Source organism: Entelurus aequoreus, linkage group LG20 (assembly GCF_033978785.1).
Source record: "Entelurus aequoreus isolate RoL-2023_Sb linkage group LG20, RoL_Eaeq_v1.1, whole genome shotgun sequence".
Lineage (NCBI taxonomy): Eukaryota > Metazoa > Chordata > Actinopteri > Syngnathiformes > Syngnathidae > Entelurus > Entelurus aequoreus.
In genome coordinates this window covers 45432605-45448393 of record NC_084750.1, presented here as the reverse complement: position 1 = coordinate 45448393, position 15789 = coordinate 45432605, and the positions used below count along the sequence as shown (strand labels likewise).

Sequence of the window (15789 nt, the reverse complement as noted above, 5' to 3'; positions counted from 1 at the left end):
AAGTTGGACTCCTACCTTGTTTACTTTAAGTTTTGTAATCAATCAGAAACATCAAGCAGCTAAAATGTGCCAAACATGGATAAGTGTGGAGAGTGTTTTGTAAATTCCCCATCTTGCTTTGTAATGGATTTAAATGTGTGTAATTTAGAACAATTTTTATGGTGCATGGAAGTTTTTTTTTATGATATCCACAAAGGTCAGTGAGCAGGTTGTGTTGTGTGACCATGTCTGTTGACATTTTGTGGTGTTTTTGGGGGGGGTTTTTTTTGCACCATGACTAGGGAAGGTTGTTTGCATTGTGTGATAAGTAAATGCTGCGCAATTTTCCTGTCAGAGCTTAATTAAAGGTCATTGGTCCGAATTACTCACCTTGTCCACTAGATGGCAACACAATAGCAGCATCAAAATGATCAGACTATCAAAATGAATGCTATCTCCCTGTGGCTAAGATTCATTGTTATACTCATTATGTCAACTTCAGCACCTTGGCGGGCCCTAATTTGGACACACCTGCCGTAAACCACTCTCACAGTCCAATAAAGCTTACTTTGCGAGGTGAGCGCATAGATTCCAGAGGTGAGGCGACTGACACGTACGGCGTGGAGGCCGCCCACACCTTCTTTTACGGAGCGCGACAGCAGTCATTAGGAGATGTGATGGATTAGTCACGCACAGACTGACAGGAGACGGACAAGAGGCGGTAAAAACGGCCACAAACCCAGACGGGAGATTGGCAGATGGGTCAAATGGATTGGATGGAAGGTTCCAGACGGCTGAGCAGAGCTCAACCTTACAGCGGCAGATAATAAAAAGTGATGACAGATTAAAGAAGAGGAACATCAATAAGGTTTCTCTCATTGCCACCTGATTGGTTAACGCTGTCACTGCATTTGGACCGTGAAAGAAAGAAATTACAAGAAAAAAATGGAGGTTGTTGGGTTTTTGTTTTGGTTTTTTTACTTGCTGTGCTTCTCGGCTTGTTTATCCGCTTCCTCGCCGGATTGTGTCCATGCGAAGGAGACAAACAGGAAGGGAGGACGAATGAGAGGGAGGGTGAAGTCTGACCAGGAAGTTTTTGTGTATGAGCCAGTGTGTGTGTGTGTGTGTGTGTGTGTGTGTGTGTGTTAGTTAATCCCAGGAAGGACTTCCTCTCAGCGCCAGCAGCTTGGGAGTTCTGTGGGAGTTTAAGAAGGAGGCCGGAACAAGCAGAGGAAGAAGGAAAATGAAGGAGGGCGAGAGACCAAGGGTGATGAAGAACGATTAAATCCCACTCCTTAAACACACACACACACACACACACACACGGAGGGAGGGAAACCACCCACCATGGTGGTACAGTGACATCACCATATGAGCTGATGAGGAGGAACACTAGACCCCCTCACAGCGTCAGTAGACTGAACATTGACATTCATTTATTGTTCACAATTAAACCTACCTAATCAAAACTACTGCGAGGAAATAATAACCAACTACAAGGTTATCACAGAGGAAATAGCCAAGAAGTCATGACATTAACTTTTTTAAATTAAATGAATTATGTTTTTTTTTTTAATGCGAATTATGCACTTGGTTTTCAGCAGTGGATTTTTGTCTCCAAACGTGCACATCAACTCTCAAATCAAAACTTGCGTTTGTTTCTTGTGTCGACAAAACAGGAACAACAACAATATAATAACTATCTATTGATCAAACGGACCTACTTCCTGTTCCTGTCTACTGCACTAAGCCTTGTGGGTAACGTAGTACATCAACACTATCTTCCAAGATGACATGTATGTATTTATATAAAATGTACTTATCCAAGGTAAGACAATTAAGAACATATTTTCATTTGCAATGCTGACCGAGCAAAGAAGCATGTTAGAGATGTTGAAGTGTGATGACAATGTCTCACCTTCTCTCATTTACAGACAAAAATTAGCACTATCGATCCCTTTAAACAGTTCACAAATGCTGCTAATGTGCGTCGGAACAAAAATGAATGTTTAAGACGGACAAACACTTTAAGTGTAAAACATACACGGAGAATGTCTGCAACTTGTGAAACCACAGAGCAGACAGCGGACTATAAGGAAGCATTTGTTGGTGTTTATATCTGTAATTATAATTAATAATATTAGGTATAGTGACAGTAAAGCAATTTGCGCTTTCACTGACATTTAGTGTGTACTTTTCAGTCCATGTCGAATAAAACGAGTAAAACAAATAGGTTTTTAGTTGAAATGTGCTTTTTGAGGAAGGAACACTTAAGACATAAATAACTGTTCTATTTATTTTAATCATTTGAAAGCCCCAGTTAGAAGGTTACTATAAAATTGGCTTAGAATGGTGATAGTTTGACCCTGGTACAGATCATTTAATTGGTCATAATTCTTGCACAGATAGCACATATTCCACAGCAATGTCGCAATGACAGCCATTCTATTCACTTATTACAGGCTCGTCTGGTGTCGAGACGACTTTAAACTGTTATTTCAAGGTGTTTCTGGCAATATTTAAAAGCACAAACCATTAAAACAAAAAGTCATTCTGCGTCATATTGAACATATCAACTTCTCAACCTGGATTGTTTAAAGGGGTTATGTAACTGGAAGGAACCACATGTTAGCCTCCATAATTACACATTAGGGGAAAAGGTTTGGCTTATAAAACGCTGCGTAACATATACCCCTTTTCCCTCAAGGCCATGTGTGAGGCCACACACACACACACACACACGCGCACACACACACACACACACGCGCACACACACACGCACACACACAATCATACATCTGCTGACTCATCAGCAGCAGGCCACATCTGAGAGAACAACACACTTATCTGCCAGCCAAACGCACAAAACCACAGCAAGGAGACCAAAAGGCCCAAAGACGCCACCTCCCTTTTCCTACAAGACATCCCATAATACACCCCCACCCCCATGGCCAGAGCCATAAACCATGGCTGCCTCAGAAGTTGCGGTGCACAATGACGGACTACGTGCGTGTGATCCTAAGGCATCAAAGTGCTGGCTGGACAAACAATTATGTGCGGTGAATGAAGGCCTTTTTGTGCCACCACAATGCATCAAATTGTTGTCACTTCCACTACTGGACTGTAATGTGCACCTTGTAAATTGCACCAGCGGCTTTGACTGCTGACAACCGCTAATTGTAAATGTCACACTTAGTCGTGCGCGTCTCACTGTTGCTCGCCCACAATTAAAACTCACCTCCTTCTTCTATTCAAATGTCCAAGACAAACTCCTATTCACGCTCCAAAAATATATATACACATATATACACACACGTACATATTTATATACATACACACATATATATGTATGTGTATGAATGTATATAAGTGTGTATAAATGTACATATGCAAATATATAGACACACAAACACACATAAATACACATACATATGGCTATATACACATACATATATGTACAGTATATATGTACACTACCGTTCAAAAATTTGGGGTCACCCAAACAATTTAGTGGAATAGCCTTCATTTCTAAGAACAAGAATAGACTGTCGAGTTTCAGATGAAAGTTCTCTTTTTCTGGCCATTTTGAGCGTTTAATTGAGCCCACAAATGGGATGCTCCAGAAACTCAATATGCACAAAGGAAGGTCCGTTTTGTAGCTTCTGTAACGAGCTAAACTGTTTTCAGATGTGTGAACATGATTGCACAAGGGCTTTCTAATCATCAATTAGCCTTCTGAGCCAATGAGCAAACACATTGTACCATTAGAACACTGGAGTGATAGTTGCTGGAAATGGGCCTCTATTCACCTATGTAGATATTGCACCAAAAACCAGACATTTGCAGCTAGAATAGTCATTTACCACATTAGCAATGTATAGAGTGTATTTCTTTAAAGTTAAGACTAGTTTAAAGTTATCTTCATTGAAAAGTACAGTGCTTTTCCTTCAAAAATAAGGACATTTCAATGTGACCCCAAACTTTTGAACGGTAGTGTGTATGTATGTATGTATGTATGTATATATATATATATATATATATATATATATATATATATATATATATATATATATATATATATATATATATATACACACACACTATTTATATATACGCACATATATATGTATGTGTATGAATGTATATATGTGTGTGTATATGTATAAATGTACATATGCAAATATACATATATACACACATTTATATATATACACACATTCATTTGGATATATACATATATACACATACTGTACATATATACACATATTTACTCAGTGGCCTAGTGGTTAGAGTGTCCGCCCTGAGATGGGTAGGTTGTGAGTTCAAACCCCGGCCGAGTCATACCAAAGACTATAAAAATGGGAGCCATTACCTCCCTGCTTGGCACTCAGCATCAAGGCTTGGAATTAGGGGTTAAATCACCAAAATGATTCCCGGGCGCAGCCACCGCTGCCGCTCACTGCTCCCCTCACCTCCCAGGGGGTTTAACAAGGGGATGGGTCAAATGCAGAGGAGAAGAATTTCACCACACCTAGTGTGTGTGTGACTATCATTGGTACTTTAAAGGCCTACTGAAAGCCACTACTAGCGACCACGCAGTCTGATAGTTTATATATCAATGATGAAATCTTAACATTGCAACACATGCCAATACGGCCGGGTTAACTTATAAAGTGACATTTTAAATTTCCCAGGAAATATCTGGCTGAAAAAGTCTCGGTATGATGACGTATGCGCGTGACGTCACGGATTGTGCGGAAGTATTGGGACACCATTTTGTCCCAATACAAACAGCTCTGTTTTCATCGCAAAATTCCACAGTATTCTGGACATCTGTGTTGGTGAATCTTTTGCAATTTGTTTAATGAACAATGGAGACAGCAAAGAAGAAAGCTGTAGGTGGGATCGGTGTATTAGCGGCCGGCTGCAGCAACACAACCAGGAGGACTTTGACTTGGATAGCAGACGCGCTACCGTGAGTACGCAGCTTTCTTCCAAACATTTGATGGCTTGCCCGTACGTGCGTGCCGCTATGTGCATGTCACGTACGTAACTTTGGGGAAATATATGTGCTGTATGAACTTTGTGGAAGTGAACGGTACTTTGGGCTGTGGGATTGAGTGTGTTGTGCGGGTGTTTGATTTGTATTGGTGGGTTATATGGACGGGAGGGGGGAGGTGTTTGTTATGTGGCATATTAAATATAAGCCTGGTTGTGTTGTGGCTAATAGAGTATATATATGTCTTGTGTTTATTTACTGTTGTAGTCATTCCCAGCTGAATATCAGGTCCCACCCGCCTCTCACAGCATCTTCCCTATCTGAATCGCTTCCACTGCCCTCTAATCCTTCACTTTCACTTTCCTCATCCACAAATCTTTCATCCTTGCTCAAATTAATGGGGTAATCGTCGCTTTCTCGGTCCGAATCGCTCTCGCTGCTTGTGGCCATGATTGTAAACAATGTGCAGATGTGAGGAGCTCCACAACCTGTGACGTCACGCTACTCCCGGTACAGGCAAGGCTTTTTTATCAGCGACCAAAAGTTGCGAACTTTATCGTCGTTGTTCTCTACTAAATCCTTTCAGCAAAAATATGGCAATATCACGAAATGATCAAGTATGACACATAGAATGGACCTGCTATCCCCGTTTAAATAAGAAAATCTCATTTCAGTAGGCCTTTAACATCTTTAACATACCGCATTTTTCGGAGTATAAGTCGCTCCGGAGTATAAGTCGCACCGGCCGAAAATGCATAATAAAGAAGGAAAAAAAACATATATAAGTCGCACTGGAGTATAAGTCGCATTTTTTGGGGAAATGTATTTGATAAAAGCCAACACCAAGAATAGACATTTGAAAGGCAATTTAAAATCAAGAATAGTGAACAACAGGCTGAATAAGTGTACGTTATATGAGGCATAAATAACCAACTGGTATGTTAACGTAACATATTATGGTAAGAGTCATTCAAATAACTATAACATATAGAACATGCTATACGTTTACCAAACAATCTGTCACTCCTAATCGCTAAATCCCATGAAATCTTATACGTCTAGTCTCTTATGTGAATGAGATAAATAATATTATTTGATATTTTACAGTAATGTGTTAATAATTTCACACATAAGTCGCTCCTGAGTATAAGTCGCACCCCCAGCCAAACTATGAAAAAAACTGTGACTTATAGTCCGAAAAATACAGTACACACAATTATATATACACACAAACATATGGCTATATACATATATACACATACATACAATGTACATAGGTTTGTTCATATGTATTTATACATATAAATATAAATATATATATATATATATAGATTAAATGATAAATGGGTTATACTTGTATAGCGCTTTTCTACCTTCAAGGTACTCAAAGTGCTTTGACACTATTTCCACATTCACCCATTCACACACACATTCACACACTGATGGCGGGAGCTGCCATGCAAGGCGCTAACCAGCAGCCATCAGGAGCAAGGGTGAAGTGTCTTGCCCAAGGACACAACGGACGTGACTAGGATGGTAGAAGGTGGGGATTGAACCCCAGTAACCAGCAACCCTCCGATTGCTGGCACGGCCACTCTACCAACTTCGCCACGCCGTCACTATATATATATATATATATATATATATATATATATATATATATATATATATATATATATATATATATATATAAATATATACACACACACACATTTATATATATACGCACATATATATGTATGTGTATGAATGTATATATGTGTGTGTATATATGTATAAATGTACATATGCAAATATACATATATACACACAAATATATATACACACATTTATATATATATATACACACACACACACATATATATACATATTAATTTGGATGTATACTCATATACAGGATATATACATATACATATTTACAGGATATATACATATATACCCAAGATGTAGATAATTGCTTCTTTTATTTTGAACTTTGATTTTTAAAAATACTTTTTTTTTAGGCCATCTTAATGTATTATTTTGGTATTTATTTACAACACAAGAAGGTAACACTTCACTTCGCAGATGATATTTGTAATGCACTTTTCTGCCAATCATGCTACACAGAACATGGAGTATGCTGCATGGTCTAAAAATGGAGTTTGATGTTACAATTATTACAAATTGTTTCCATGGTTTGGTGACTTCTTTTTGTTTTTAGTAGAAACCCTTTTTATTTTTCACGTCAAGTTTGTTTTGTTAAAATCTCAAGTTTTGTCAAAACGACTGCGATGCTAATTTTCATTAGCCTGCTAATAGGGTTTTCCATTGTATGTTAGCATTGAGCTAGCAACATAAGAGACAACCTTTGTCCCGCATGTTTGCATTGCTGTTTATCAGGTCATACCAAACGGTATTGTGGAAAAAACACGATTCCTTCATGTTTGTGCACTTCATGCGTATCTTAATGTACTTTTCACACGACCAAAAAATTATATGTCCACTGAAAAGGACGCTGGTTCTTCGACTGATACACAGTAATTGCTCGTTTTAAAGCTAAAGAAAGGGATGTGTCTTCTTTCATCTTACGTGTTATATTTCCATCTGCTGCTGACCATAATGAGCTTCCTCTCACTGCTATGATTACAGCTTGTCAGCCATGCTTTTGACTGCAACTGATGGCTAATTTCACTCTTTAACATGGTTAAGAGTTGACGGCCAGATTGACACGCGCACACGAACGCCCCGGGCTCTTGATGCCCCGAGGGTGCGGCGACAGACAAACAAATCAAGCGTGGTGTCCATTAGAGCCCACTAATCAACAAGGCCTACATATTATTCTGTCACAAGGCACACAGGAGCATTATGGGTAATTTGTGTCTCTAACATCGCATCCAATTATTCCCGCGCACATTCCCGCGCGCGCGGCGTTTAATGAGCCGGGCTAATTAAATATGGAAATTAATGAGATTCAAAGGAAATGGGGGAAAAGCGCAGTTGTGATGCATTTGAAGGAGCCGCTAAAAGGCGTTTATGACGTTAGGGACAGCCAGCGTTCCTCTCTGGAGCATTTTCACAAACACAAAGATTAGCTTGGTGATTCTCTCTATAGCAGGGCTATCCAAAATGCAGCCCGGGGGCCATTGTCTGGACGCAGCTCATTTTTAACGGCCTGCAGCACGTTCTAAAAATTCTAATTAAAAAAAATAATTATAAAAAAAACAAAGTGGAATAAAATTATATACAGGTGAAACGTGACAAGAAAAAGTTGCAATATTGCCGGTTTTTGTCTTTAAAACTGTTTTTGCTCAAAAAATAATGAATCAAAGTCCATGTTATGAACTATTGACCAATTCTAGGCTCCAATGACTTTACATTAAATATTCCACTTTGAAATATTAATAAATAAATATTCTATATACAATCATGTTTTTAAAGGGCATAAAACAAAACAAAAGTTATAATTGACAAATAGATCTAAAGTTGATCTCGAGACTTAAGCGTTGAAAGTAAAAAAAAAAAAGTGACTTATTTTTTTAACTGTCATTAATCAAAAAATTTAAATCAATGTAATGACATTTTGAAATATTCAAGGCTCCAATTACTTCACTTCAAATATTACACTTTTTTTTGGGTGTGTTTTTCATGTTTAAAAAAAAAACAAAAAAAAAACATTTCTATGACAAAATGGGTATAAAACAAACAAAGTCAAAATAAAACTAATTTAAAAAATAAATACTTATCGACAAAAATATCTGAAATTGATCCAGAGACTTAAGCTTTAAAAGTGTGTCTTATTTTTAACACTTATATGAGTGGGACCCTTTCGGATCCCCAATTCTAGTGAGATTTGTATTTTGTCAAACTAAAAAATATATCAAAGTTATATATATATTTAAAAAAAGTATATTGTGGGACAAAAAGGGCATAAAACAAAACAAAAGATAAACAATAAAATGTTATAATCGACAAATTGATCTCAAGTTTAACTGGAGACTTAAGTGTTAGTTACAAAAAAAGTATGACTTATTTTTATAACTTTTACAAGCGAGGCCTTTTGGTTCCACAATAATTTTGGGGGGATTTAAAAAAAAAAAGATATCCTGCTCAAAATATTAAAATCAATGTTGACATATTCAAGGCTCCTAATACTTCTCATCAAATAATCAAATTCCACTTTGTTATATTTTTTGGGGGAAATATTGCATATTTTAAACTAGTTTTCTATGCCAAAAAGGGCATTAAACAATAATAATAATACAAAAAAACATTCAAAAAATAAAAACTTATAATCGACGAATAGATCTGAAGCTAATCGAGAGACTTAAGCTTTAAAAGTTTGACTTATTTTTAACGCTTGCTCTGTTTTCCCCACAGAAAGGCTTAACCACGGTGTGTATGGGAATTACTCACCTCACAATTTTCCACCTTTTTCCCTTTTGATGTGACTCTTGGCATTCAGGAGTACAAGTGCAGTAGAAGTAGTAGTGGAGTGGCATTGAGCAGCAGATGAGTGGATAAACAGTTGAATGATCAGGTGGAAGGAGCAGGTAATAACCTAAACAATGTCAAATGTACAGTTTCAGCTATTAAATAAAGACTGGATGCATTTAAAGACAGTTACTTATTCTCCCACTCCCCACAGTAATTAACACTGGCAGAATAAACATAACATGATAATTGCCAAGCACGGCACCAATATAAATACAAAACTAAACATAATTGCATCAAAATGAATATATGTATGCAATGAGTAGACCATAAATTCATCCATAAATCATCACTAATATTAATATTAATACACATCACCAACATGAATGTATAAATAATAACATCATCTGCACTAATGAGTCTTATGTTTATGTTTGAGTTGTACAAACGTATATTCATACATCTCATACATAGAAAGGCGTACTATACAATCATAGGTGCCGATCCCGTGGGTGCTGTAGGGCCCGAGCACCCACGGACAATGCCCAGCACCCGCGTGGGATTCATGGCAACTTTCAATCTTTAGAATCATTTTTGGATATCATTCTTGTTGTTGTTAGTTGAGTGGCGAGTTTGGTCTGTTTTACACAATAAAAAAGTCTCCAATCATATTGTTTATAATTAATAAAGTCTCACCAAGATTTCATTGTGCCCGATAATGATTAAACTACACAATTATCTAGGATTTGAACACACTGCACACAAGCGAATGAAGGGCATACTTAGTCAACAGCCATACATGTCACACGGTTCAAACCCCGGCCGAGGTCATAACAAAGGACTATAAAAATGGGACCTGTTTACCTCCCTGCTTGGCACTCAGCATCAAGGATTGGAATTGGGGGTTAAATCACCAAAAATGATTCCCGGGCGCGGCCACAGCTGCTGCTCACTGCTCCCCTCACCTCCCATGGGTTGATCAAGGGTGATGGGTCAAATGTAGAGAATAATTTCGCCACACCTAGTGTGTGTGTGTGTGACAATCATTGGTACTTTAACTTTTTTAACTTTAACTAAAGGTGGCAGTATGAACAACGCCAACACTGTCATAAATATGTGCCATATAGTGAAACCACACTAAACAAAACTGTCATAAACATGTGCCATATAGTGAAACCACACTAAACAACACTGTCATAAATATGAGCCATATAGTGAAACCACACTAAACAACACTGTCATAAACATGTGCCATATAGTGAAACCACACTAAACAACACTGTCATAAACATGTGCCATATAGTGAAACCACACTAAACAACACTGTCATAAATATTTGCATATAGTGAAACCACACTAAACAACACTGTCATAAACATGTGCCATATAGTGAAACCACACTAAACAACACTGTCATAAACATGTGCCATGTAGTGAAATCACACTAAACAACACTGTCATAAACATGTGCCTTATAATGAAACCACACTAAACAACACTGTCATAAACATGTGCCTTATAATGAAACCACACTAACAACACTGTCATAAACATGTGCCATATAGTGAAACCACACTAAACAACACTGTCATAAATATGAGCCATATAGTGAAACCACACTAAACAACACTGTCATAAACATGTGCCATATAGTGAAACCACACTAAACAACACTGTCATAAACTTGTGCCATATAGTGAAACCACACCAAACAACACTGTCATAAATATGTGCCATACAGTGAAACCACACTAAACAACACTGTCATAAACATGTGCCATATAGTGAAACCACACTAACACACTGTCATAAATATGTGCCATATAGTGAAACCACACTAAACAACACTGTCATAAACATGTGCCATATAGTGAAACACTAAAACACTGTCATAACATGTGCCATATAGTGAAACCACACTAAACAACACTGTCATAAACATGTGCCATATAGTGAAACCACACTAAACAACACTGTCATAAACATGTGCCATATAGTGAAACCACACTAAACAACACTGTCATAAACATGTGCCATATAGTGAACCCACACTAAACAACACTCTCATAAATATTTGCCATGTAGTGAAACCACACTAAACAACACTGTCATAAACATGTGCATATAGTGAAACCACACTAAACAACACTGTCATAAATATTTGCCATATAGTGAAACCACACTAAACAACACTGTCATAAACATGTGCCATATAGTGAAACCACACTAAACAACACTGTCATAAACATGTGCCATGTAGTGAAATCACACTAAACAACACTGTCATAAACATGTGCCTTATAATGAAACCACACTAAACAACACTGTCATAAACATGTGCCTTATAATGAAACCACACTAAACAACACTGTCATAAACATGTGCCATATAGTGAAACCACACTAACAACACTGTCATAAATATGAGCCATATAGTGAAACCACACTAAACAACACTGTCATAAACATGTGCCATATAGTGAAACCACACTAAACAACACTGTCATAAACTTGTGCCATATAGTGAAACCACACCAAACAACACTGGTCATAAATATGTGCCATACAGTGAAACCACACTAAACAACACTGTCATAAAATGTGCCATATAGTGAAACCACACTAAACAACACTGTCATAAATATGTGCCATATAGTGAAACCACACTAAACAACACTGTCATAAACATGTGCCATATAGTGAAACCACACTAAACAACACTGTCATAAACATGTGCCATATAGTGAAACCACACTAAACAACACTGTCATAAACATGTGCCATATAGTGAAACCACACTAAACAACACTGTCATAAACATGTGCCATATAGTGAAACCACACTAAACAACACTCTCATAAATATTTGCCATGTAGTGAAACCACACTAAACAACACTGTCATAAACATGTGCCATATAGTGAAACCACACTAAACAACACTGTCATAAACATGTGCCATATAGTAAACCACACTAAACAACACTGTCATAAACATGTGCCATATAGTGAAACCACACTAAACAACACTCTCATAAATATTTGCCATATAGTGAAACCACACTAAACAACACTGTCATAAACATGTGCCATGTAGTGAAATCATACTAAACAACACTGTCATAAACATGTGCCATATAGTGAAACCACACCAAACAACACTGTTATAAAAATGTGCTATATAGTGAAACCACACTAAACAACACTGTCATAAACATGTGCCTTATAATGAAACCACACTAAACAACACTGTCATAAACATGTGCCATATAGTGAAACCACACTAAACAACACTGTCATAAATATGTGCCATATAGTGAAACCACACTAAACAACACTGTCATAAACATGTGCCATATAGTGAAACCACACTAAACAACACTGTCATAAACTTGTGCCATATAGTGAAACCACACCAAACAACACTGTCATAAATATGTGCCATTTAGTGAAACCACACTAAACAACACTGTCATAAACATGTGCCATATAGTGAAACCACACTAAACAACACTGTCATAATATTTGCCATATAGTGAAACCACACTTAACAACACTGTCATAAATATGTGCCATATATTGAAACCACACTAAACAACACTGTCATAAATATGTGCCATATAGTGAAACCACACTAAACAACACTGTCATAAACATGTGCCATATAGTGAAACCACACTAAACAACACTGTCATAAACTTGTGCCATATAGTGAACCACACTAAACAACACTGTCATAAATATGTGCCATATAGTGAAACCACACTAAACAACACTGTCATAAACATGTGCCATATAGTGAAACCACACTAAACAACACTGTCATAAATATGTGCCATATAGTGAAACCACACTAAACAACACTGTCATAAACATGTGCCATATAGTGAAACCACACTAAACAACACTGTCATAAATATTTGCCATATAGTGAAACCTCACTAAACAACACTGTCATAAACATGTGCCATATAGTGAAACACACTAAACAAACACTGTCATAAACATGTGCCATATAGTGAAACCACACTAAACAACACTGTCATAAACATGAACCATATGGTGAAACACACTATACAACACTGTCATAAACATGTGCCGTATAGTGAAACCAAACTAAACAACACTGTCATAAACATGAACCATATGGTGAAACACACTAAACAACACTGTCATAAACATGTGCATATAGTGAAACCACACTAAACAACACTGTCATAAATATGTGCCTTATAGTGAAACCCCAGTAAACAACACTGTCATAAACATGTGCCATATAGTGAAACCACACTAAAGAACACTGTCATAAATATGTGCCATACAGTGAAACCACACTAAACAACACTGTCATAAACATGTGCCATATAGTGAAACCACACTAAACAACACTGTCATAACTATGTGCCATATAGTGAAACCAACACTAAACAACACTGTCATAAACATGTGCCATATAGTGAAACCACACTAAACAACACTGTCATAAACATGTGCCATATAGTGAAACCACACTAAACAACACTGTCATAAACATATGCCATATAGTGAAACCACACTAAACAACACTGTCAAAAACATGTGCCATATAGTGAAACCACACTAAACAACACTGTCATAAACATGTGCCATATAGTGAAACCACACTAAACAACACTGTCATAAACATGTGCCATATAGTGAACCCACACTAAACAACACCGTCATAAACATGTGCCATATAGTGAAACCACACTAAACAACACTGTCATAAACATGTGCCATATAGTGAAAACACACTAAACAACAACAACAAACACATTTTGGGAGAATATTTGCACCGGCAACACAACATAAACACTGCAGAACAAATTCCCCAAATTCCCTGCAGCACCAAGTCTTCCGGGACGCTACAATATAAACAAACACCATTGGTGGATCTACATTTAACATCCACTGTAATGATACAAGTACAAGCGTGTATCTAGTCATTACTACTGTAATTACATCGACATTTTTTAACATCACAAAATCTTTTTTTTTTTTTTTTAAATTGATTTAATGTTTATAAAGTCAGTAAATATGTCCCTGGACACATGAGGACTTTGAATATGACCAAAGTATGATTCTGTAACTACTTGGTATCGGATTGATACCTAAATGTGTGGTATCATCTAAAACTAATGTAAAGTATCAAAGCAGAAAAGAATAAGTGATTATTACATTTTACAGAAGTGTAGATAGAACATGTTAAAACAGAAAATAAGCAGATATTAACAGTAAATGAACAAGTAGATTAATAATACATTTTCTACACTTGTCCTTAATATTTTTGACAAAATAATAGGTGTATAAATGACACAATATGTTACTGCATACGTCAGCAGACTAATTAGGAGTCTTTGTTTGTTTACTTACTACTAAAAGACAAGTTGTCTAGTATGTTCACTATTTTATTTACAGGAGCATATCTAGTCGATTACTACTATAATTACATCGATATTTTTTAACATCACGAAATATTATTTCGACACATGAGGACTTTGAATATGACCAATGTAAGATCCTGTAACTACTTGGTATCGGATCGATACCTAAACGTGTGGTATCATCCAAAACTAATGTCAAGTATCAAAGAAGAGAAGAATAAGTGATTATTACATTTTAACAGAAGTGTTGATAGAACATTTTAAAACAGAAAATTAGCAGATATTAACAGTAAATGAACAAGTAGATTAATAATACATTTTTACAGTTTGTTCTTTATAATGTGTACAAAATAATAGGTGTATAAATCACACAATATGTTACTGCATACGACTAATTAGGAGTCTTTGTTTGTTTACTTACTACTAAAAGACAAGTTGTCTAGTATGTTCACTATTTTATTTAGTACTAAATTACAATAATAAACATATGTTTCACGTACCCCAATATTTTTTTGTTAAAATAAAGCCAATAATGAATATGTTTGTGGTCCCCTTTATTAGAAAAGTACATAAAATACTTTTGGTACCGGTACCAAAATATTGGTATCGGGGACAACACTAATACAGAAATGTAGTTGGCGCCTATGTATCTAATCAATGAATCAGAATACAACCACTAAGCAGTTTGCCATCATTCAACTACATTTCCCAGAATGCTCGCGGTTTCCGGAAGTCACTGGCCAGCTGATTCCAATCCACAATTAAACAACATCCCACACAAATGTAACGTTCAAGGCACACAACTAGTTCAGCACCGCCAGCAAGATAGCAGTTAGCAGTACAACATTAAACTTTGCAAACGCCACACAGTCAAAGCAGACAAGATAAAAGCCACAATAATATAGACTTTTTACCAGTTGGCTGTCTGAGATGTTGTGACGTGACTTCTCTGCATTGCCGCCATTTGCTTTTTCAAACCACTTCGGTCACGTGACC

General features: G+C 36.8%; 1 long non-coding RNA gene across 2 annotated transcripts in view; it reads right to left on the bottom strand.

Annotated features, from left to right (window-relative positions):
* Nucleotides 1–15789, bottom strand: part of LOC133636297 (uncharacterized) — a 206861-nt gene extending 191072 nt beyond the window's left edge. For both annotated transcript variants that reach the window (XR_009822213.1, XR_009822214.1), the window contains exons 1-2: nucleotides 15708–15789; nucleotides 9374–9518 (exon numbers count right to left, since the gene is read on the bottom strand). This is a non-coding gene — a long non-coding RNA (uncharacterized LOC133636297). The remainder of the gene's footprint in view (nucleotides 1–9373; nucleotides 9519–15707) is intronic.